Consider the following 26417-nt stretch of genomic DNA (forward strand, 5'->3'; position numbering starts at 1 on the left):
GACATGTCATGAATGATGTAATATGTGACATCATCATCAGTGGATTGCGGGCGCACGAGTTATAGTTAGTACAACTAACTATAATGGGGGAATTTCAATGGTTTTATACGAGTGAAATGTGTAGCTAACTATAACACCCCTAAAACCTATGGTTTTTTAAATGCTAATTCCTAACTATAACTTATCTGAAACCTATGTTTTTTTCAGTGAATTTATATATATATATAAAAATATATATATATATATATATATATTACCTACTGGCGGTCGCCAGTAGGTATATATAGTTAGGAATTTTTCTCTATGGGATTTTTGAAAATTCTATGTCTAATAACTTTGGCGTTTGTGGACGGAATTGGCTGAAATTTTCAGGAAAATGGAACATTTTGTTTCTGAGCAGCCCCTGAAAATTTGGGGGGGTTTCGTCAAGGGGGGGCCGAGAAAAAAGGGGGGTCCCAAAACGTGTTTTTAACATTGAGTTTTCCATAGGGCGGTTGGCCTCACTTTTAGCCCGAACGGCTGAATGGATTTGCACGAAACTTGGCAAAATTGTAGGGACTGGTAGCCCGATGTGCCTTTGCTAGGTCTCAATATATGTGCTCCAGTGGATTTTGAGAAATTAACGTTCAAAAAAAGATATATATCTGTAACAGCGGACCGGGCAGCGCTCCAGTTCGCGTACTTTTCGCGTTATGGAGCTTTGTGAAGCGAAGCTGATTGGTTCTCCGGCGTCTGTAAACATTCCAAACAGTCCGTAGCGGCTGCCATCTTGTCTCTCGGTAGGATCGAGAGACAAGAGGAGGCCAAAGCGAAGGGGAAAATGACCATAAGGGGGCATAGTAGATCCTCCCTGACCCCCTAGGTTTGATGTGGAGGTTTTAAAAGGGCCCCGCGGGGCAAAAAAAATAAAAAAAATAATAATCGAACGGCTGAATGGATTTGCACGAAACTTGGCAAAATTGTAGGGACTGGTAGCCCGATGTGCCTTTGCTAGGTCTCAATATATGTGCTCCAGTGGATTTTGAGAAATTAACGTTCAAAAAAAGATATATATCTGTAACAGCGCTCCGGGCAGCGCTCCACTTCGCGTACTTTTCGCGTTACGGAGCTTTGTGAAGCGAAGCTGATTGGTTCTCCGGCGTCTGTAAACATTCCAAACAGTCCGTAGCGGCCGCCATCTTGTCTCTCGGTAGGATCGAGAGACAAGAGGAGGCCAAAGCGAAGGGGCAAATGACCATAAGGGGGCATAGTAATCCTCCCTGACCCCATAGGTTTGATGTGGAGGCTTTAAAAGGGCTCCGCGGGGCAAAAAAAACCCCCCAAAAACGTTTTTTTGGTTGGGTGCGCCCGGTTAGCGTAACGGGAAGCGGACTGGGGAGCGTACTACAAGGAATGAAGAATGATTGACTTTTAACTTATTGTATGTTTATAGACTTTTTTTAACTTTTTTTTCTGCTGAGTGACGTCTCGGCCTATCTTCACGGGATGCAGTCCCTACCATCTCGGCGTTTAAGCCCAGGGGGACCGGTAGTGTGGGAGAGATAACGGGGCATATTATCAAGGGGGTTTATCTCCGCTTTTTTGGCTTTAAAAGCCAAGAAAGCGGAGATAAAATTATCTCCGTATTACCTAGCTGTCGCTAACACCAGTTAGCGACCGCTAGTAGGAGATAGCGACCATCTTGGGCCCCACTTTGCATGTCAGTGATATTTATCACTAATGACATGCAAAGTGGGCATGCCAAGATGTTAGCGACTGGAAACAGTCGCTAACATCGCTATCTCCTATTACCAACTTTTGGAGATATTCGCGCTAAGCGCGAATATCTCCAAAAAGTAACACCTGCCCTGAGCAGTTCTTAGCCATGTTATCCAATGGGAGGTGGATAACATGGCTAAGAGCATTAGCTCGGTAATGCATGAATATCGCTGACTTTTCAGCGATATTAATGCATTGCGGCCGTTTTTTATCGCATTTGCGATAAACCTTGATAATAGCAAGGTTTATCTGCGATAATTTCTGACGATGCTTAGCGGTAAAAAATTCGTTGCTAAGCATCGTTAGGGATAAATATCGCTTAACTTTGGTAATATGCCCCAACGTCTGTTAACGTTCGATTCGAAGGAAATCAGGAAGTGTTGAAAAACATTGTCTGCGCCATCTTGCCTTTTTTCAAATGCCACACTTTTGTCGTGCACGGCAGCCATTTTAGATGACTTGACCAGACCCACTCTCTGCACGCTGTCGATCCTTAGCATGGCTCCCCACCCTCGCAAGCATCTCCCCCAGGCACTGGTCACCCCCGCTCTCTGTCTTATGCATGGGCAATAAACCTCCCCCCATCTGCGCTGCTCTTCCCTGAGAATCACACCCTGTGCCCGCCCGACACCTCCCTTTCGCCCTATTCACTACCGCACCCTCTGACACTCCTCTTCCTCTGTGTCCGATTGTCCAGGCCGGTCCCAGGCTATCAGCTAGCCTTGCAGATGTAGTTTATGGCCCCAGCTGTAAAGAATCACCCCTCTTCAAAGGAGTTATAGTAGATCAAGGCCCACACCCGATGCGATCCGTCACACCACACGCGTTCCTACTATCTGAAAAACATCCTGTATTGTGATTGGGGAGGGGACCGAGCCTGAAGCGGAAGATTCCAGGGATGACTCTTTGTACATCAAAGTTTTTACAATTATGTGTCACATTAAAAATATATAGCACTCCAACAAAGTAGTAGGATTATAAAACTTTAATAACTTATAAATATATACAACAAAACAAAAACAGTAAAAACATTTAAACATTTTTAGGGAAAAAGAAGGAACAATGGTCAGTAGCGGTCGGTTGTGCGAATAGTCCCAAGGCAGCACAACGTCCAGATTTCTGGACGGCACCCAGGTGATGTTGCCTGGGTGCCGCACTGATTTGGGTATCCGGCGTGGGGCGTCCCGGGGGGTGGGTCGTCAGTAGCGGTCTGTTGTGCGAATAGTTCCAAGGCAGCAGAACGCGCTGAAATGTGGATGGCACCAAGGTGATGTCCAGTAAGTTGCCGCCCTCCGAATAATGGCGTGGGGCGCCCCGGGGGGGGGGGGAGGCGGCGTGAACGGGCCTCCCAGGTGGAGCCTCGTCTGCTGTAGTGGGGCGCCCCTTTACCGTTTCAGTTGCCGTTCCGTCCGCTTTTGGTCCACTGTGTCAAAATCCGCAATTCAGCTGAGTTGCGCCCACTCTTGCGGTGCAGCGATAGGCGGCTGTCACAGGACTCTCAAAATGGCGGCAGGCTCTTTCCTTTTTGGGCCTGGTCCACTGAAATGGCCCTGGGACACCTTGGAAATCGGACGCTTGTCTGCTAGGTCTTGGACCCCATTCTCGAAAGCGTCCCCTCCGCCTTGAGGATTCTACAAAAGTCTTGGGGGCCCCCGACTCCTGCAGGCTTCCGGTGGGGAGCGGCTGCCATGATTGCTCGCGGAATGACCACGACGGAGCCACGAGATGGTGGTGCTTTCATGCTGACGCCAGCTTCAGTCTGAAACATCCAGAAACAAGGTGGGGCTTTCATCGTTTGGGAAAAAAAATAGTTTTCATCCAATGAAAAGTGTTATTTTTAGGTCATATGATCAAGCCTTCCATCATTAGGAAACCAAAAGTAAAATGAACCAATGAAAAGTTTTATAAACAAGTCACATGACCTGTTATGCGGCATAGGGTATAAAAAGCGTAGAAAATCCGTTGGCACGTGAGGCAGCGTCAGTAGCGGACCGATGTGCGAATAGGCCGAAGGCAGCACAACGCGCCAAGATCCGGATGGCACCGAGGTGGTGTCCAGCAAGTTGTCGCACTGGTGTGGCCATCCTACAATGCTGAAAGTCGGCATGGGGCGCCCCGTTGGCCTGTGAGATGGCGGCAGTAGCGGACCGATGTGCGAATGGGGCCAAAGGCAGCGCAACAATATTTTCTGAATAGAAGACACCACAAGGCGCTGAGATGCCAAGATCCGGATGGCACCGAGGTGGTGTCTAGCAAGTTGTCGCACTGGTGTGGCCAACCTACAATGCTGAAAGTTGGCGTGGGGCGCCCCGTTGGCCTGTGAGATGGCGGCAGTAGCGGACCGATGTGCGAATGGGGCCAAAGGCAGCGCAACAATATTTTCTGAATAGAAGACACCACAAGGCGCTGAGATGCCAAGATCCGGATGGCACCGAGGTGGTGTCTAGCAAGTTGCCGCACTGGTGTGGCCATCCTACAATGCTGAAAGTCGGCGTGGGGCGCCCCGTTGGCCTGTGAGATGGCGTCAGTAGCAGACCGATGTGCGAATGGGGCCAAAGGCAGCGCAACAATATTTTCGGAATAGAAGACACCACAAGGCACTGAGATTCGGTTAGCACCGAGGTGGTGTCTAGCAAGCTATGCAGCTGAGTTGCGTGCGCACTTGCGGCGAATAGGTCGAAGGCAGCACAACAATGTTTTCTGAATAGAAGACACCACAAGGCGCTGAGATTCGGTAGGCACCGAGGTGGTGTCTAGCAAGTTGCCGTACTGGTGTGGCCATCCTACAATCCTGCTCCGAATAACGGCGTGGGGTGCCCGAAGGGGGGGGGGGGAGGGGGGAGGCGGCGTGAACGGGCCTTCCTAGGTGGAGGCTCGTCTGCTGTAGTGGGGCGCCCCTTTACCGTTTCAGTTGCCATTCAGCTGAGTTTCGGCCGCTCTTGATGCTACAGCGACAGGTGGCTGCAACAGGACTCTCAAAATGGCGGCCTGTTCTTTGGATTTGGGCCTGGTCCACTAAAATGGCCCTGGGACACCTTAGAACTCGGACGCTCGAATTTTTTTTCCTTTCCTCTACATGCAAAAAAGGTAAATGCCCGGTACGTTACACGCTTCATCTGCCACGATGTACTCTCCAGAGGAACCGAAAAAAAATATAGTTATGGTAACTATACCATGCATCGTCATATGGAGAGGTGGCACCGATTAATTATAGTGCTGCATAAAAGAGAGATTTGGAGGAGAACCCCCGACCTGCCAGTACATTCATCAAAGAAGTGGCACTGACAGCATCAGAGGCAAGGGAAACGGTCCCAAATATTTAGAAGAACTTTGGAAAGATTAAAATGACATGTTTAGATTGTGGCAAATTAATTTCATGTGGACAGATGAGTGTTACTCTAATAAATACAGCATATGAACATCATCATAGTCGATGGTTGGTAGAGACATTTTGACTATATCCTGGACCTGCCCGTCCTCGCCCAAAATGGCGCCGGAATAAATGGGACTCGTAACTCCTTGTTGTGTACTGGTTGCACAACCTTGATATCACGAGATACGTATGCAGTTTTGAAGCACATGGCGGGCGGGGACGAGAATAGATTGAATATTTCGATATCCCTATTGATATTAAGTTCTGATGTGTTATTGATTACTGTACTATTGAAAGTTCGAATTAACGTCACCCATGGTACTTGCCCGCAAATGTATATCTAGATAATTTTATTGTAACTGGCCCTGTCGTATTTTAATTATAAAATGTACGTCCACCGATTCCGCAACTGTTAGACACTTTAGTTCTTGCAACCTAATGGCCCGCCCGTTACGTTCCTCTACAGTGTAAATGTCTACTCATCATATACGATTACAGTTTGCTCCGTGGCCGGCCCACGTGGTTATAGGCCCGTATTTGTATAATGACATTTTCACAATAAAGGTTTTTAAAAGAAAACATGGTAGTAGTATATACATTGGTAAAGTTTTTAATAATAGTCACTGTTTTAGAATCAGTAAAAGGCAAGTGAAATAAAGCAGACCAATTACATGAAGGGTAAAAGGTATAATACGCAGGAACGCAGTAAAGATAAATGGTCAAGGGCTGTTGTGTTTTCTACTCCTGCAACATAAAGTGATCGATAAGAATCTCATATTCAGGCGTATCGGCGACTAAGACAGCAGGCCGACCCTCTTTTGCTCAACGGCTCCGTCATGGGACGAAGAAACGCCCTTTTTCTCGAAAAAGGAATATATTTTACTTGCAGGACAGTTGTAAATTTTCCGGGAAAGTACATTAGCCTGGAACATTATAACATATATTTAAGAAAAAATAATGTTCGAAAGTAATAAAAAGCGTAATTTTTAGGTCATATGACCAAGCCTTTCATCATTAGAATAAGAAAAGTAAAATGAACCAATGAAAAGTTTTATTAACAAGTCACATGACCTGTTATGCTTACGTTACGCGCTGCGCGTCGCGCCCCGGATCACTTCCGGATGCGCTAACGCGGCGCGTCATATGACGCATTACGCGACAACGCAGGTCCAGAATATAGTCAAAATGTCTCCACCAACCAGCGGTCGGAACACAACCCCTTTCAGCAGGCTAAATAGTTCTGTTAAATGACAACAGAAGGGACAGGCAACAAGAACCATCAGTCAAAGAGGGGAGGGCTAGTTCTTCTCTACCGGGTCACGTTGGGGCGCTACCGGAACTGATCGAATTGGTAGTCTACAGTGTTTCTGGATGTTTCAGACTGAAGCTGGCGTTAGCATGAGAGCACCACCATTTCGTAGCTCCGTCGTGGCCATTCGACGAGCAATAATGCTAGCCGCTCCCCACCAGAAGCCTGCGGGAGTCGGGGGCCCCCAAGACTTTTGTAGACTCTTCAAGGCTGAGGGGACGCTTTAGAGAATGGAGCCCAATCTCTAGCAGACAAGCGTCCGAGTTCCAAGGTGTCGCAGGGCAATTTTAGTGGACCACGCCCAAATCTGAAGAGCCGGCCGCCATTTTGAGAGTACTGTGGCAGCCGGCTATCGCTGCACCGCAAGAGCGGGAGTAACTCAACTACATGGTGAGCGAGACGCTGTAGTCGAAAGAGCGGGCGGTAAACAGCTGAATAGCGGAAGAGGCACAGTGTAGCAAAAGCGGGCGGAATGGCAACTGAAATGGTAAAGGGGCGCCCCACTACAGCGTGTCTTTAGGTGAAACGGATTGTGGGACAAGGTCAAGAATGGAAGAGTTACCAAAAGGCAAAAAGTTCCGCTTGATCCCGGGAGCCGGCCACCTATGTCGGGGGCGATCTCAGGCTACACCAGGAGAACACGACTTGGGGAGGGAGCCGGAGCCAAGCGCCCCCTCCGAGTCCGCGCCATCACACCGTCCCTCGGGGGCCTCCGTCAAGCGGTTCAGGGTGGCACCGCATTACATTGTTCACAAATGCAGTGACGTCCTCAAACAGCCCCCACTTTACTTTGAGAATAGTGAAGCTGAAGCAAGTGCAAATAGGCTTCAGACAGTGTTACAAGCACTTCTCAAAACTTTGAACCATCAGAGTGCATGAGTTTCATGCTCGATCGATTGAGCTAGCCGGATCGGGCAACAAAAAGTATAAAATAGTTATGTAAATAGTTGTTTAATAAAATGTTTTACCCTGTTACTTTGCTGGTGTGTTGTATATATTTGTAATATTTGCATAGAGTTTATCGTTATTTTGGGCGGGGTGGGTGGCGGAGCCGAGCTGTATTGCAGCCATCATGGTGTGGAGTTCAGTTCATCTCAATAGTTTCGTGTTTGTCATGAGGGGTTGTTCCTAATGTTTCTATTTTAGCGAGGTCAAAAAGAGATCCCATTAGTGGCCTACTGATTTTGCTCGATTCCTTTTGTTTTTTTACACGATTTTTCGCTATCTGCAAAGACTAAACAGAGTATTGCGACTCTGTGCTTGTTTGTAAATAGAGAATGAACCAAAGAGAACCAATTCTAAAACAGTAAATGCTTGGATAACAATCAATCAAATGGAGAGAGAAGCAGGCATGACGGATTACAACGGGGGCAAAGGCCTGCGTTAACTACCCTTCACTATCTGCAAAGAGAGAGTACTCCTAATAGAAATGAGGGGGAGGGGGGGGCAGCATTCAAAGCAGATCAGTGTGCATAAACACGAAAATGTTTTTACTTACCACGTACTTGACATTCGACAGCTTATGATATTTGCTATTAAAAAAACATTGAAATTCACTGAAAAAACCATAGGTTAGAGACCATATATAGTTAGGAATTAGCATTTAAAAAACCTTGAAAATTCACTGAAAAAACCATAGGTTATAGACCATATATAGTTAGGGATTAGCATTTAAAAAACCTTATTTTACTCACACAAAACCATTGAAATTCCATATATAGTTAGTTGCACTAACTATATATCGCGCACCCGCAATCCACTGCTGATGATATCACATATTACATCATTCATGACATGGTCAGTGACATCACTGATGACATCACTGATGACATCTCAAATGACATCACTGATGACATCACTGATGACATCTCAAATGACATCACTGATAACATCTCAAATGACATCACTGATGACATCTCAAATGACATCACTGATGACATCACTGATGACATCTCATTTGACATCAATGACCACATCACTGATGATATCATTCATGTGACAATACAATGCATCTCCTCACACTTTAATATAACCTCTGTTACACCCAGTGTTAAATACAGAGTATAATTTTTGAAACCATTGACACACCAATACTAGTTACTACATACGCACTCAGTGATTCCTATGTTTACACACACATTCACTCATTTACCCATACAATCATTCATACATACAATCACTCATCTTTACAACACTATCATATGCACTCATACACCTATACAGACTCTCACACTCTGTCACTCATCCATGGAGTTACTCACACACCTAGTCAGTCCTGTAAATAATCAAACACACTTCCATTTTCTAATCTATACAGTTAAACATAGAGCACCTTACATTTTGAAACATATACTAACACATACTTACTCTCTTATACAATCATTGATACAAGTACACATTGATCTGCACAGAGTCACACACCTCGCAGCCAGCCACACACACACTCAGTCTCCCATACAAATACTTGGGCAATCAATCAATAACCCATATAGTTACTCATATAGCTACTGACCAACACATGCAGCAGTTTACAGAACAACAGACATAATGATGCACAAATTAAGACAGTTTAGTCACTAATCCATGCACTCAGTGAGACACATTTAATCACTCACTCATACAGTCAGTCACGCACCTACTAAATCCTTCATCCAGACACTTCTACATCTACTCATTCTTCAATATGTAAAACATATTTAAACTTTACAGAAACACACAGTCACTGGATGATGTCATCAGTGATGTCATTTGAGATGTCATCAGTGATGTCATCAGTGATGTCACTGACCATGTCATGAATGATGTAATATGTGACATCATCAGCAGTGGATTGCGGGTGCGCGATATATAGTTAGTGCAACTAACTATATATGGAATTTCAATGGTTTTGTGTGAGTAAAATAAGGTTTTTTAAATGCTAATCCCTAACTATATATGGTCTATAACCTATGGTTTTTTCAGTGAATTTTCAAGGTTTTTTAAATGCTAATTCCTAACTATATATGGTCTCTAACCTATGGTTTTTTCAGTGAATATATATATATATATATATATATATATATATATATGAAATACATGCATAGTTAAAACAGCTAACCAATTTAAAACGTACATACAATACAAAAAAAACGATGTCGCAGTTAGATAAAAGTCCATACGTTGTTGCAAGGCTTCAAGCCGGGTACTAGAGCAAGTAGTACAATGTCAAGTGGGATAATATGCATAAAAAATAAAGAACAGTCATCTTGAACCCCAACAACATTTAAGTCTAAACCTTGTCCTTACTCCCCCATCCCACCCTCCCGCTAATTTACTTGTTCTGATTCTCCAAGCCCAAGATAGAAACCAGGAGACAGCGAACACAATGTATTCCTTGGTATCACCTCTAAAGATTCTGCTCGCTTCCCAATAATTGGATATGCCCATAAGCTTACAAACAGAAATATTCCACTTCCTACGAGGCTGGGCATAAATTGGGCAGAAAAAGAGAAAGTGATTGTCTGTCTCAAGGATCATCAGGCAGAATGGGCAATATGGTGATATGGTTCCTTTTTTATCTCAATTACTCAAAAATAGTTCAAGGGGGAAATAACAAATCTGAAAATCATATACAAACTTTTGGTTTGCAGAGAGCAATTCCTGTACAGATATAGTTCAAAACAAAAAAAATATTTGTGAGTAAGAATTTTTGCAGTGATACTCCTCACTTTTTGCTCATTCCAAATTTGCTGCAGCTTATAAAATGCTCGCTTCAGCTTGGTTAAGATACCTTTTTTGTGTAGTTCAAGCTCCAAACTTTCTTTATGTTAGTTACCTCAGTTAAGTGTTTGATTTTATTCAACCACGGGATACTTGCCTTTTTGGCTATATTAATAAATCCCACCATCTCTTCCTTATACCGAGCTAAATCCGGTGTAGCCCACAAGCACACCCAATATGTCAAAGGTTTTAGGAGTACATGATGGTCTATTTTATTTAGTGAGAGGTCAATGTGAAGAGGTATGAGAAAGATTCTTTGGGAAATATTAAACAATGATCTAATAAACTTGTTTTGGGTTAATTTAAGCAGGGAGACAACTGCATGGCCCCATAGCTCTGCTCCGTATGCGGACCCAGCCATAGCGGCAGCTCTGTAAACTTCAAGGGCAGGGGTTACCCTGTCACTTGAGGTGGCCTTGTATTTTCTGCTTATGGCGGATGCCCTTTGGTGAAGTATCATCCTGCTTTTTTCCACCTGTGGTACCCAAGACATATTGTCAGTCAGTCTGACCCCCAGGTAGTCAAAATATTTCATTCTTTTAAGGTGCACCCCAGCTAGCTTAATTCTGCCTCTAAACGAACAGTGCAGGTTCAGTGCCATGAATTTAGATTTAGAGGGATTTACCTCTAGACCCTGGCTGTGCAGAACTTTGAAAAGCTGTCCAACAAAGATTGGAGACCTGATGGTGTTCTGGATAAAAGGAACTTTCATCAGCAAACATGAGTATTGTTAGACCAATGCCTGCAGATTTGGGATCATCATGTCTGGAATGTGCTAGCCACTCAAACGCTCCATTTACATATAAACTGAACAGCGTGGGGGCTAGCACACAGCCTTGCCTAACACCACGTTTACTTGGTGCATATGTGTCAGTGTGCAAAATCCTTAGGATTCTTAGGAGATCTGCAGATATGCCATATGAGTCAAGTACCTCCCGAAGGTTTTGCCTTGGGACAAAGTCAAACGCTGCCCTCAAATCTATGAATGCAACGTAGAGATGGTCATGCCTGATGAAATATACTTCCAAGAAATTATCCTAAAATGGAAGACTTGATCAAGTGTGCTAATCTTTGTTCTAAACCAAGCTTGGCAGTCTGAGAGTATTCTAGTATCTAACATCCAGGCTTGAAGTCTTGCTAGGACCTGCCTGAAGAACATTTTCTGACAGTTGTCTACTAAGTTAATAGTTATATAATTAGACAGGTTTCCCCCCCCCCCCCCTTGTAAATTGGAACGATGATTGCACCCTTCCAGGAGAGAGATATATTCCTTCTTCTAATTAGGGCATTACCCAGTGTATTCAGGTAGGGGACTCCGATTTTAGGCTGCAGCAGATACAGTTCACCAGGAATATCATCAGGGCCAGGCACTTTCTTCTTTTTCATTATTTTTGATGCCTACTTCATTTCCACTTAATCATAAGCCAATGGATTATCAATATTGTCCCCTGCCTTTTGTAGTATGAGGGTAGATGGGGACACAATATTCATCTGAATTAAATCATTAGGGCTTCCATCAATGTTCCCACCCTTATGTGCTATCTGAATTAGTGGAGAACACACGTCCTCATGCTTGGATCTTTTGCCCACACCCCATAAAGATCACGGAAATGGGCAATCCAGACATCTGGTCTGATCCCTGTTTCTAGATGGTTATCTATAGTACAGGACCCTTCTGTGAACCGCTTCCAGAATTCCTTAATGTTTCTATTCCGTGGAGAATCGGTCAGGTCTTCCCATTGTTCTGTCTCCCAATGTCTTTTAGCGATAGTTAGAGGCCCTATGATCTTTCCTGCCGATACCAATTGCCTTTCGCTATCCTGTCTTTATTGCATCCAACAGTTTGTTTTTACCGATCTTACATTCTTGTCTATAACCATCCCAGGAGCTTTTCTGTATAATGTGCCCTTTGGCCCGCCTTTGTAAAAATAATTTGTAGGGATGCCCTAAGGCCACATTGAATATTTACAAACTTTAGGATTATCCGTTAACACTGACCATTTAACACTTCTTCAGTTATTGCTGGTCTCTAATGGGCTTATAATAGTGCTAAGTGGTACATGTGCCCCTCTTGAATGTTGCACATAGGGCAGAGTCATGGGGAGTAGTACAATTCCCAACCGCTAGCCCATGAGACACTAATATATCAACAAGCTGTGCTGAAATCTTAGAATGTCTTTTGTCAGAGGCGTATGGAGTTTAAAATTATACCCTAAAGTCAACCACTTGATCCCCCAGAGTCAAGATCTTGGGTCCTTGAGGGATATGTGTATTGCAGTCTCCTGCAATGATGCTATGATTAGTATATGGTAACTGATACGGTAACTGATCTATCAAATTTGAGAGATAGTCAACAGTTCCTGACTGTGCATTTTGGTGTACAGAGCGCAAATAGATTTTCAAAATCGATATGTCCCCAGATCCCGTTGTGTCCTACAGCTTGTACCTCACCAGTAAAACTGTTTGTTTGTTGGACAACATAAACATCAGGATTGTGCCAGACTGAGTTCATGCACATCCTCAGGATATGTTGGCCTATAGTCCTGCTATCACACAGTGCACCATCTGCACCCCTAACCTTACAGGCTAACAAATGTGTGTGCAACCGTAGAGCATAACCCTGATCCCCCAAGGAGATCGTGGTAACAGATCCAGAACCTTTTCGTTTGGTCTCTCATGCATACCCAAAGAAATACTCAGCAAGGTTGTTGCAATATTTTTTTAACCAATGTGATTCGAGTGTAAAGTACGTGTGCTGCAATAATTAGAATAAAACAGATTAGCGTAATTAGCATTATGAAAGAAGTGAAAGTGATGAACAGTTCCACCATTGTGCTAAGACTGAATACATGTGGGCACACACATACTATGTATAGTGCACTCCTACCTAGCACTCCCTAACCTAGTTTTTGCAAGGGTGGATGATCTACCAAATCCCAGCTGGGTGGACTAACTCCCCATTACCTGCGGGTGTCATCAGGCTGCTTGTCTTGGTTTAGAGAGGGACATCCCTCATGTCGGTAAACAGGGATCGGCTGAGCTGGAATTCTGGCATGCAGTGACCCCACAGTATCAGCTGAGTGTTCCTTCCCCCAAATAAGAAAGTGGTTCTGGTTATATAATAGACAGCACCCAGCTGGCCATGTGCCAACCCCTGTTTGGCCGCACTTATTTATTCTAGTGGGATAGCGTCTTCGCCTACTGGTTAATAAAAAGTCTGTGTTGACTGCTATGCCCAGTAAGTCTCTGTTTTGAACAGGATTTCTCTTTGCTGAAGCAAATAAGTTCATTCTCCTCCAGATGCCCTCCCAACAGAAGAGGAACAGCATTGGATGCAAATGTCATATACAGTGCTCTGAATATAGGTTCTATCACCCATATCTCCTGTAATAATATGATATGGTATTGATCTGCAAATGCTCCCCACTCAGGGTCCCCTAACTTAGATTTGACTCATGCAACGTTTCAGGACAGTAATTTCAAGTTAATATTATTACATAGATTGGCTCCAGGTTGTTGCATTGGAATGTTGGGCATATGGCTTGTTTGGGTCACTAGGAATTTTGGGGCATTGGAAACTGCTCCCAATTTAATCTTTTGGAAAGGCAGTTTGATGAATAACACCCCCCCCCCACCAGAAGATGACTTCTTGACAATGGTGATGTGAGTGTCCCACCCAAGCTTGTCATCGGTCAATTAATATCAGAAAAATTGACTGTTTCTTAAGCCTTATTTGAGAGGCAATCGGGGGCCTAAATCTATGCTCTAACGATATAAGGCATTCAACTTGTTCAAATTTTGTCAGCTTCAGGCTAATGTAATTGAACACAGAGTGCCTGTTGCTGAATCACGTAGCCATTGTTATGCTCTACCTAATGACTGATCTACACTCTCTCACCTTTCTAAGTCAGTGTGTCACTTTGTTTGTTAATGCCCTATGGTTCTCTAACACCTGGCGGTAATATTGGGACATTTATCATAAAAATATCATACTCCTTTGTATGGACCATCGCAGGCCTAGTTTGAGTAATTGAGATTTTAGGGGTTACAATTGCTTAGTATTAGTATTAGCTTAGTATATTATTCATGAATGATATCTTCTCCTCAGGGATGGTTTGGAATTCCTCTGGGAGAAGATATTTTCATCTTGTCTCTTGCTCATTAGATACATTTTGCTCAAAGTAACTAGTTCCTGACATGTAAGTAGGTTCCATAGACTTCTATTGAGTGAAAACCTATAAACTGTCCTATATTTTATGTAATATAGGTCTTTTCTCCAACTGAGTCTTTTCCAGCGAGAGCTCTAGTTAGTTGAAATGATATTGTCTTTAATATTTTGCTGTGCTGCTTGCTATTTTGAATTAAAAGGAAGTTAGACTTTGGGGTTTCTTATGTGTTGCATTTTACTTTTCGCAGGGCCTAATAAATTCTATATGCACATGGCAGAGGTTTCACAGTGGCAGCCAAGGAATTACCCAGTTATTACTGGTTCACTTGTTTCTTTCTTCACTCTCAAAACACTTAAAACAATTTCCTGTCAGCCTTCCAGCTAGTAAAACAGATTGCTGTTGGCCAGAGTTAATGTTGGAGAAACACGTCCTAATAACTCTTACTTCGTAGGTACCAAATGTCCCCAATGCGCTCCAACAAGTAGGTGGTGCAGCCACCCTAATGCTCTTCAAGTACAGGGAAAACCCCAAAATGTCACTGTTCAATCACTGTGAGCATTATCAAGAAACGCAAGTAGAATCTTGCATGGAGTATTCATCGCCTGTTCTTTTATTGTCTTTAATTAGTCAAAACTTCTAGATCACACTATGGCTGATCATATACTGATCTGACCTTTAATTGGGCTACTTCCATCCTTTTGAGTACATTGCCAGCATGATTACTGTGGTGAAACTTGTAAGGTTTTCATAAATTATCAATACTAACCCTTGAGAAAGTCTACGTGAGAGAGCCTGACAAACACCTCTTTCCTAGGGGTTTTGATGAATTAAAGAAAATAAAAGAACGGACAGTGAATGCTTTATACAAGACTCAACAAGTGGTCCTTGATAATGCTCGCAGTGATTAATATTGTTGAATCTGAAGTGAGTCCCGTCTCCATCCATTGTTTGTGCTGCCATTATACTGCAGATCCCTGACTCATGTAGGGGAGAATAGAAAACAGAGAAGAGAAAACGCTGCAGGCCCAGTATGCTCCTCTGTGCGTAGTTTGGTGTCCAGTATTGGGAGACTTAGGATGGGCAAGCCTTGCATCACTGAGAGAACCATGAATGTGGGTATGCATGTGAAAGAACAACAACCTCTAGAATAACATGGGAGCAGAAGATCAGTAACATTACAATAATAGAAGGAAGTTGCCAAACATCTGTCATGTGGTGCTTTGATGATCACAGAGGAATACCAGGAAACATTTCACACAGTGAGGAAAGAGTAGATAGGCTAAACCCAATAGTGCAGTGGAAAGAGGAAAGAGTAGATAGGCTAAACCCAATAGTGCAGTGGAAAGAGGAACAAATAGAGCCAGTACAAAATTCTAATGTTTTAAAAGCAGCAGGTGGGATATGCGAGGCAACTGATGAAAAGAAACACAACATTTGGAAAGTAAGGAACCACAGCAATATGCAAATTAACCATACACAGAACAAGTGCCTGCCTTGATATCCTGTGTTGCCATTCTATCCCTACCCCAGATGGCAAACATATATATTTGATACAGGAAGTGGTTTTACGGTGTAACCTATTGTTTGAGTCCTATGATGCTAATTCTGCGTCTGAGCCTCCTTCTTCCTATGTGCCATAACTGCCAGCCCTTTATTCTGTTAAGAGGACCATATATGCAAACAGGAACCATCTTGCTCTTAGAATCCCCCTTGACCCAATATGCTGGACAATTCCACCGAGATCAGCAGGCTTCCCTTCATGGCTCTCGGTCAGTAAGAGCTAGACCAAGTAGCCATTGAGCAGCTTCCTATTTCTAGAGATTCAAGATAAAGAGTGAGAAAGCATTCGCCAAACACTCACCCAGGGATTCATTAAATATTCATTTTTATGGAGGTTCAGCTCACATTCTACTGCATCCTGAGTGGGAGTGTTAGGGTTTCTTTCCCAACTCTTTCTTACCTAACCCTCCTCCGTTCTCCTTTCTAGGACCTTCCCCACAGCAAAGAGGTTGAATTGTAGGAGAATGTTCCAATTCCTCCCGGGATCGTATTCAACCACTCTACCAAACCATTGTTTTGTGGGTGGTAAGATCACTCAAACTTTCCATATAGCATCAGCAAGACAAGAAATGTGTCCCTCTGTTATAAAGCACAGTTCTGAAAAATCTAACTATTGTAAAGATGCAAAAGAGGGCCAAAAAAACAACAGAGGCAGAAGTGTTCCTGAGGGGTTCGGCCTCAAGGTACTTGGTAGCAGTTAGTGAAAAATGAAAATACGTTGCTATCATCGAAGAAGATTCATAGTGTCTAATCTCATTGTCAATTAGACTTCACATCTGGCTCACTTCTTTAAGATTGGTGTTAAAGGCTCGTTTCGTATCTGGCATTGGGGAATTGCAGAAATGGCACCATGCTCTTTTGACCACACTCAGTATCTGTGCTTCTTTAGCACAAATACATTCATAAGCAATCAATAGCCCTGTGCTTGTAGGCCATTAATTGATGTTTCTGTCTGGGAAACATGATGACATATGGAAGCACTGGGGCATGGAAATGTAGTTTTGATTGTCCTGCTCTTTCTATGATGGGACCACGCCCACAGTGACCTGATGACCCTGTAGCATATGCACCATCAGGTCAAGGATTTCTTGATGGTGGAGTCAGCTGAGGTTGTGATTTCCTCATCTCTAAATGTGATGAGAAAACTATGCATTTGGGTAGTAGTGCATATGCTGTTTTGTGACAGATGACCCACATCCACCAGGCTCTAAATGACCTTGTAATTCAGTTAGTGACCATATTTTGTTTTCCTGCTTTGACACTCCTTTCCCACAACTTTATAGTGGCCCTCTTCAAGTCGGTTTTGAATAAATCAAACTGTGTCATTGTAGAGATCAGTGCTCTTGTACTGAGTCTATTGGGCCCTCGGTATAGGTTGGTGTAAAAACGTAGTTGATTAGTTAAGCAGGATGACTACCCACCTTAAGTAATAAACACAATCCTTGTCATGGTGAACCACTAAAGTAACTAAATTTTAAGCTGAGCTCAACCACCTGGTTGCTATGGCACGGTAGGCAGGCTTAACTTAGAGGCAATGTGTAAAGTATATATGCAATACCAGAACATCAATAAAGTGAAAACACAACACAATAAGAAATAACAGGACACAAAAATAACAAAAATCCTATAAGATGAAGCAGAGATATGCATTTTTAAAGTTTTAAGTAAAATAGTGTGAAACAACATTAAGTGCCAACCGTAGTCAACTGGTAGACCAGACCCTAGACATAATCTGAGGTTTATTACAATGGCGAGTAGTTGAATACAGCAACCAGGTTTTGCCATGGGACTTGTCTTAAAAAATGGAAATCGGAAATCAACAGCAGGGCAAGACAGCAGGTTGTAGCCTAAGAGGGCTCCACGAGGCCAGCGAGCCATTGAAAGAGGTCTTGGTGAAACTTGGATTTTGGTGGGAAAGTTCAGAGCGGGAGAAATGTGAATTCAACGCCAAGGAAAGGTCCTTCATTGACTGGAGTTCAAATTCATCCAGCAGGGCAAGGATGTAGAAGAGCTTAGTTTCTTCCTAGCTGTTTCCTAGCCAAACATAGCGTTAATAATTTAATAGTGCATCCAATTGTTTCCCCAAAGGAACAGCCTGGCTTAGTTAGAGTGAAAAAAGTTTTTGACTATTAGTCACTGTAAGGACATGTTTTACATTACTTTACTGCATGCCATACTTTTATTGGCTAAAATGCCTACTTAGAGGTGGTTTATTAACATTTAAAAGTAAGGTTTTGACTTGTCAAAAGACTTTACTTGACCGGTCAAGTTGCAATATGTACACTGCTATCATCCAGTTACAACAATAGTCCTGAAGCCATGTTTACACTGCCACTGCAGTGGATGGAGCAATAGGTGCTGCAGTCTACTAGTGGAATTTAACGTATGGCCATGACTACACCGAAGACCATATACTAGGGAATTACAGGTGAGTTAAGTATGCCAAATAGGAGTATAACCATTTGAACCTTGTTCAAAGATGGAGCACAGGCACTTAACTAAGGGTTAGCAGGAGTAAAGGGCACAGGGGCCTACAATCAGCAAAAACAGATAGGGCAAAGTTCTCGGGGTACACCACACAAAATATGGTAATTTCCTACACTGGAGCTGCCCATCAGAAGGCCGGGAGACCAACCTATTCCCATCGGAGTTCTTATTGATAAGGTGGAAAAACTTAGAAAGAGCATCAGAATTGTAGTAGTCAGTCCTAGGGTGGTGATCTACTGTGAAATCCATGCCCTGTAGGGAAATGGACCATCTAAACAGTTCAGGATTCTCACTCTGCATTTACATTAGCCACCCGAGAGACTGTAGTCTGTCTGAACCTGGAAATGAGTCCCAAACAGGAATAGTCTCAGTTTCTGCGGTGCCCAGACTACTTCTCCTTCAATTGCACTCCACCTTTTCTCCCTGAGTAGTAGCCTCCTGCTGATAAAGGCTATAGGTTGGTCTAGGCCCTCCTCATTCAGCTTTAAGGAAACAGCCCCATACCATGCTCTGAGGCAACTGTCTGCACCACAGATTCTTTGCGGAAGTCAGGTGCCTTGAGTACTGGTACTGGGCACATGGCCTCCTTCAAGGTGTCAAATGCCATTTGGCACCCCCTCTGTCCAGATAGGCTTCTTTTTAGAAGTAAGGTCACTCTGGGGCAACAATTGGTCAATACACCTTCACAAACCTTCTGTGGAATACAGTAAGACTTGCAAATTATCTCACGTGGGTCTGTGTTTGGAAGGCTTCCAGGACAGCTTGGCTTGAACTGTGGGTTGGAAGGCTGTACATGCTCTCCGGCAACTTGCTGGCCAAAGTAAACAATGGACCTCTGCCCTATATGGTACTTGCTGACCTTGATAGGACTGCCTGCTGCAGGGTCTTCATATGGGTCATGTGGTCTTCCTAGCTGAAGATTGCAGTATCATCTAGGTAGGCAGCACTGAATTTCTCCAAACCAGCCAGGACCCTGTTGACCAACCTTTGGAAGGTTGCAGGGAATTCATTGAACCAAAGTGCTTGACGTGGAACTGGAAATGCCCTTCCCGTGTCGAGAATATGGACCTCTCCTTCGATTCCTCTGTTAGGGCATTCTTCCAAGAAGTCAAAACAAAGGTACTGAGGAACTTGGCAGCCCCTAACCGGTCAATGAGTTAATCAAATTAGGGTATGAGGTGTGCATCTGTCTTGGTGACTGAGTTGAAGCGCCTATTGTTCACACCAAACAAGAGTACTGGGGTGTTACCTGGTGGGGCGGTGTGGTGGAAGAGGTGTGGCTCAGTGGCCAGGGTGCCTGACTCCGGACCACGGGGTTCACGGTTTGATTTACGGCACAAGCAGCAGGTTAGCCCAGCACCCTGTGACTCTGGGCAATAGCTCGCTTAATCGTCCCGACGGCCCCCAGCACTGGGACACCTTTCCAGTGGTACCTGTGCGCTTTATAAATGCTGGTATTTCTGAGCTAACACCAGTGTACTGGACCAGGGACTAAGAAGAGCTCAATCACACCCACTCCAGCATCTTGGACTTCTCGTCCTTGATAATGGGTCTTACCTTGACAAACATGCTATCCCCGATATCAATGTCATGGGTGCATGAATTGGTGATCCCTGGGGTAAGTGAGAACAGAGAGGCGAGCTGCCTCAACAACTGCCAACAGTCCTTCTGCTAACCTTCTGTCAAAGTAGGGGACAGGATTACTACTTCTGCTGACACATAGTGCTCTTTGTATGACAGGATGTATGGGATGGGTTCACTTTCCTCTTGCTCAACACCATCTGTCACCAGGAGTATGGTACTTTTCTGTCCCTCAGAGTGTGGTTTGAATCTATTGCAATTCAAGACCCTTAAGGTGTTCTTGATTGTCTGGAAACCCACCAAGTAGGTCACTTTTCGTCATAGGGCCCTGTCCATGAGTCCAGAAGGTTATTCTCACACTTTTTAGCCAGGTTGGTATTCCACCAGAGACCTCCTGGTCTTATCATTGCTTTATCATCTCCTGGCTAGCCGCTACACTTTGATTTACCTCCTTCATTTACACCCCATCTTGTCTTTGAGGGCTAACATGTAGTCAACAACATCTACAGCGGGTTCCTTGGGAGATTTCTCCTAGCCCTCCTTACTAAGACTGAGAGACCCTCTTACAGGGTGTCCAAACAGAATCCCAAAGTGGCTGAAGCCCTCACCCGTCTGTGGTATCTCCCTGTGGGCAAACAGGCATGGGCACAAGATTTCCCACTTGCATCTGAACAGCTCAGACAGGCCCATCATTTATGCCCTTCAGGGTCATATTGAAGCTTTCAACAAGCCCACTGATTTGGGAAGACTAAAGGGTGCAGAACTTACAGGTCACCACACATGCCTTTTATGTAGGTGCCCGTGAAGCTGGTGCCTGCATCAGACATTACTTCCTTTGAAACCACACATGTGTGATATTCCTATTAGTGTCCTGGCCACCACAGACCCTGTCATAGTTAGTAGGAGTACAGCCTCATGGTTCCAGGTAGTATAGTAACTAAAAGGCTGCCAATGGAGAATTTAAGTTTCAGTGAAGTCTAGAAGTATCCATCCATAAGGGCCTAGAAAGAATTGTACTGGATAATCTGCATTCACTCGTAGCCAAAACCAATGGAGAGATGTGAAATGGTCCTTACTAAACTTGTCACTCTGGGGCAGAATCCAGGTTGTGAAGATGATAATGATTCCTCGATTACATATGTGGGGTATGCTACCACTGACTGTCAAGACCTCGCTCTTGCGATTCATTGATAAAGGTGCTAAGGTTTTTGTATTGTGTAGCATAAATCCAAGACTGAGGATTTTCAGACTGATGGCCCATTGGAAATGCGGTGGTATGAGACTGCCCTGTGTTGAGCTATAACATACAGCACTTGAACTTTCACAACTGATGTATATGTGGATGAAGACAAGGGATAGGCCTTTATGAGAATCCATTGAGAAGGAATTTATGTTTAGTGACCTGGTCTGCATTTGCTCTACAACCATAACATTTCAACATCCCTAACAAAAAACCATATGGCTCAAACTGTGGTGAATACTTAGATGCAGTTGCACAAAATTCCAAATACTGATACTCGACTGTAAATCCGAGTGCCGGTGTGGAACAATGTCAGTATTTGCATGCAGGGACAGCCAATTTGTTAGGCATGCATGGAGAAGGGCAGGACTTATTATGCTGGAACAACTGACATTGCAGGGGGAACTTAAATCCTTTGAAATGCTGCAGGAGGAAATCCTCCTATACACTTGAACAACATGGAAATATAAGCAGCTGAAAGACTAACTGAAAGACATCACCATGCAATATGTTGGAATATCAAATCCTACAATATTTGAAACACTGTGGGCCATATAAGGGAGTGAAGTCAGGGCTCTGTATTAGGTTGGGCAACAGTTACATTCTAAAACCTTGTGCAACAATAACATGATCAGCGGCGGGTACTACCACAGGTTGAATACACAGAAAATGGGCAGAAGTAATTGAAAATCAAGACGGGGCAGAACATCTAGAACAAAGTATAGCCTTTTCAAGTCACCACAGGATTAGTACTGGACACCCCAGAACCTTTTAGCAGCAAGCCGTATGAATCACTCAAATTGTTGGAGGTGTGGCCAATCTGGATGTGGCAATACACACATCCTGCATGACTATGCAGCTATACCTAGGGACTGGTCCCTGGCTGGGAACACTTTTTGGTGGGACTGGGACTGAGCAGCCCATACCCCTGATAAAAAAAAAATATAATAATTATCCCACATGATATAACTGACTTACCATCCCTCACATGCCACATACTGTATGTATTAAGATTCTGGCGATCAGCTCAACTGCCTATACATAAAGAATTGGTCGTAGAAATGTATAAGACTGCCTCATATGAATGTATTATATATACACACTCTAGGACAAGAAAGAGATCTTTTTAAATGTTTGGTCCCCTTTCATTGCCAGCAACCCATAGTGTATATAGGGTGAGAAAAACCTGTATGTACAGATCTAAGAAATGATTGGTTCCTGAGTATCTACCCTGACACTCCAGATTGAGACATCAACCCTCTTCCACTCATTAACCTGTACTTTCACACAAGCATCATAATAGTGTAATGATGCACTGCAAACTCAGGTGATGGGAATCTCCTGGACCTACTTGTATTGACTACACTTCTTCCTTTTTCCCTGTTCGTCTCCTCTTTTTCCCTTTCAGCTTGTATGGTTTCTGGCCTATATGGCAGGTTGTCCACGTGATCTAATGCCTAGGGCTGTTGATGGTAGCACAACTGTCTTCCTCAAAAATAATTTAGAATTGAATGTTCTACTATGCGATGACTAGTCACTGGTCCACAGATAACCAACCATGGTCTGCTTGCATCTCCTTAACCCCTTATTGTTATGTAATGTGTACAACATCGATCTGTGTATAACATTGATCCTACGTTTAATTTTTTTATTTTGGTGCACTACATATTCTTTTATTTTTTATACACTTTGCTATTTAGCTTGCTTCAATATGCCTCATCATTCACCATATGTTCTCGATTTTGTAGCTCAGAAATGTACCTCTTTGGATGAAAGGCATCAAAGGGCCCAATATACTCTGGAGACCTTGATATCTTCCTCTTTTCTAGTGTTTGGATGATTTGTTTTAGGTGCAGTACAATATAAATATGCTTCTGTATCAATGTACAGTCATCATTGGTGAAGGTTACTCTGTGGTGTTTTGTGTATCTCAATTACATCATAAATAAAGAAGAAAAAAGAAAGTAATTGGCAGCTTTAGCAAGCCCAAGGTGCATAACATGTTACCAAGCCCATCTGAAGCTGAAGGTGCCTAAGATTGAAGTGATCACTGAATGAAATGTTCTGGGTTCCACAGAATCAGCAGTTATGGGCCTGTATGAAAAGTTGTGGTTGTTGACTTACCAATAGTGTCACAGTAATTCTAGGGCATTTGCCATTTCTGCAGCATCATCCCAGATTTTGCTGGACCCTATATTTTTTCTTTCTGTAGTGCTCTGTGTACTTTATCCCTTCTTACCAGTGATAAATGGCCCGTGCTCCCCCTTGCCACATGGTAACATTGGCTCCCCTTAATAGGCATATTTAAATTACCTATAAGTCCCTGGTATAGGGTTCAAACAGTACCCAGGACCTATAAGTTATATGTCCTTGGTGGACTGAAGCACTCAATGTGCACCCCACTACAGTGGGACTTGCAAACATGACTGCACCCCTACCATATGTAGGCTGGCTGTTGCAGTTTTAAACTGCAAATATGACCTGTCAAAATAACCGGTTTTGAAAAGTCAAAACCTTCCATTTAATTGTTTTTAAGTCACCCCTTTGTTAGACTTGCTGCCCATGAGGCAGGGTGCATGTTATTTAAAAGTAGGGTTAAAGATGACCTTACAGTGAAAGCCCCAAACACAATTTTCACTGTAACAAGGATAGCTGTTCATAGTAAAACACTGGGTTACATTATTGCATTTAATAATGCTAATTTCAGTTAGGAAACAGATGGAAAAATAATTAAACACCTATGTTTAATAGGTATTAAAAATCCAATTCAATAGTGAAGTTGGATTTTGGATAAAAATACAGGAAAAATTACTTTTAGAAAGTTGCCTATGCCTGCCTAAAGTCCCTGGAGGCCTTGTTGCTTTTCCTTTTCTGAAAGCCAATAATTAGCATTTGAATAGGTGAAAATGGGTGGAAAAGGACTTCCAGGAGCAAACAATAGGTTGGCCTGAATGGGCAGAGAAGACCCCCATCTGAACCTAATAGAACATGCAGGGTGGGGATGTGAGCGTCCTTTTTGAGATTACATTTTCAAATCCTGCTTGACAGGTCTATTTCTGGGTTTTACATTTAACACTTGGGGTGCATTCTAAAGGGCAGTTAACAGCTTGTCAAAACAATTCTTGTGTATTCACTGTCTGATTGCTGGATAACCCAGCTGAGTCCAACCAAACTTCTCTCTCTGGGTTAATTGTGGGTACAGTGACTGCCCCAACTAGCTTTTGGTGTAAGATGTGGGAGGACACTGGGATTACCATGCTCCCCAAACACACCCGAACCCTCAGAGCCCAAGTTTAGAGCGGCAGAGACCATTTTGTAAATGCCCAAAGTGGGTTGGGTTTGCCATGCATTACAGCATTGGTTAGGACGTCCCTAGGAGTCATGCCCACCCACATGCGTATGCCAGGCATAAATGTGGCATCTCCAGGTACCCACTTAACTACACTCCTGGACTTGAGGAAGATCAGTAGAGGACCGTGACCCTGAGAAGAGCCCTGAATGGACTGGACCTGTTCTCTCTTTCACCAAGGACAAAAAAGTGGACTCCAGGGATCATAAGGCTGACCTTCAGGCACATAGCAAGCTGCATGAGGAATTTGTCTGCAACTGCCCTGCTGATCAATGGCAATTGGATCTTCACAGGGCCCTGCTGTTTGGCTTCTGCCTGACACCCTGTTCGTTTCTAAGCGCCTCATTTATGAGTTTTTGCTTAGGGCAGCGCCGTAGGCCTTCCTGTTACACTGCCCTATGGCAAAAGAAAAGGGCAGGAATGTGCCGTATCTATAAGATACGGATCATTCCTGTCCTTATCACCTGTGCCGGAGCACAATGGGCTGCCAACGCAGGCACCTTTGCACCATGGTGCAAGGGTGCCTGCCTTGAGGAGATGATTATATTTGTGCAGGAAGGGAAACCTTTCTGTACAAAAATAATCACAAGAGCCTTTTTCCTCTTTGTATGTGTGCTGCAGAATGCAGCACACATAGAAAAAGGAAAACGAGGAGAAATAAAGACATTCTCCTCGTTTTGCCTCCATTACGCCTCCCCTGGGAGACATAAGCTTTTGGCGCTGCCTCAGATTTATGTTTTATCGTAAATCTGGGGCTGTGTCAAAAGGCCATGGATGTTGCTCGGAACGCCCCCAGCAACACCCATTGCATGTCCCTTTAACGCAGAACACTGCGTTAAAGGTACTGATGTATATCAGGCAAAATTAAGCCCAAAAAAGTGGCTTAGTGCTGCATGATAAATATCACGCAGGCTTCTGCGCCATGGAACGTCACAAAAAGAGGCGCAAGGAGTCTCATAAATGTGGCCCCAAGTGTCTCCACTGTGGTCCTGGAGGCTTTAGAAGTGAACTCCTATGGTGGATTGGGAATTAAAGCACCAAAGAAAGTGAAATCATTCACCGGGAGTAACCTGCTTTGTGTATCCGACCTCTGCTACATCACAGTCATCCTCAAATTGCAACTAGGTCTGCGTGTACTGAAACCATTCACTACCATTGGCAGTTTGTATTTCATGGCACTATTTATACTTACAACATGTAAAAAATCATATCTCCGGTTCCTCCTATTAGATTTTTGTCATTTTGGTGTTATTTTGTTTACTTCATTTTACTCTATGTTCTTATTCAGTATGGAATATTTATTATGCTGTATTTTGACTTTTTCTTTAAATTTATTAAAGTAGAAAAGATCCATTTTATATATCAATCATAACTGAAAACACAATTTTAAGACATCGACAAATAGAAAGGAAATCATGAATTAACTACAGCAGAATTTATTAAAGCATGCAATATCTACTCATTCAGGCAGGGCTCACCAAATTTCCACAAATGTTTTCATAGACCCAATTTAGTATACAGGCTCTCAAACTGTTTCACCAGTTTCATCTTATTTAATCACTGACTTAGAGTATCCACCTCAATGGATTTCCATTTTTGTAGTATTACTGACCTGGAAATCAGCGAGGCGATAAGCACAAATTGCTGTTGTTGTAGGGTATTATGTCTAGATTGAAGGATCAGTCCGAAAAAACCCCGGTAGGAGGCCGGCTGCAGAGTGTCCTGAAGCTTGAAATTGAACTGAAATATGCGATTCCAAACATGATCAAGAGACAACATGTAAAGCATGCATTCAAATAGTCGCCCATAACATTGCCTCATCTGAAGCAGGC

This window comes from Lissotriton helveticus, chromosome 9 (genome assembly GCF_964261635.1).
Source record: "Lissotriton helveticus chromosome 9, aLisHel1.1, whole genome shotgun sequence".
In the NCBI taxonomy this organism is placed as follows: Eukaryota; Metazoa; Chordata; class Amphibia; order Caudata; family Salamandridae; genus Lissotriton; species Lissotriton helveticus.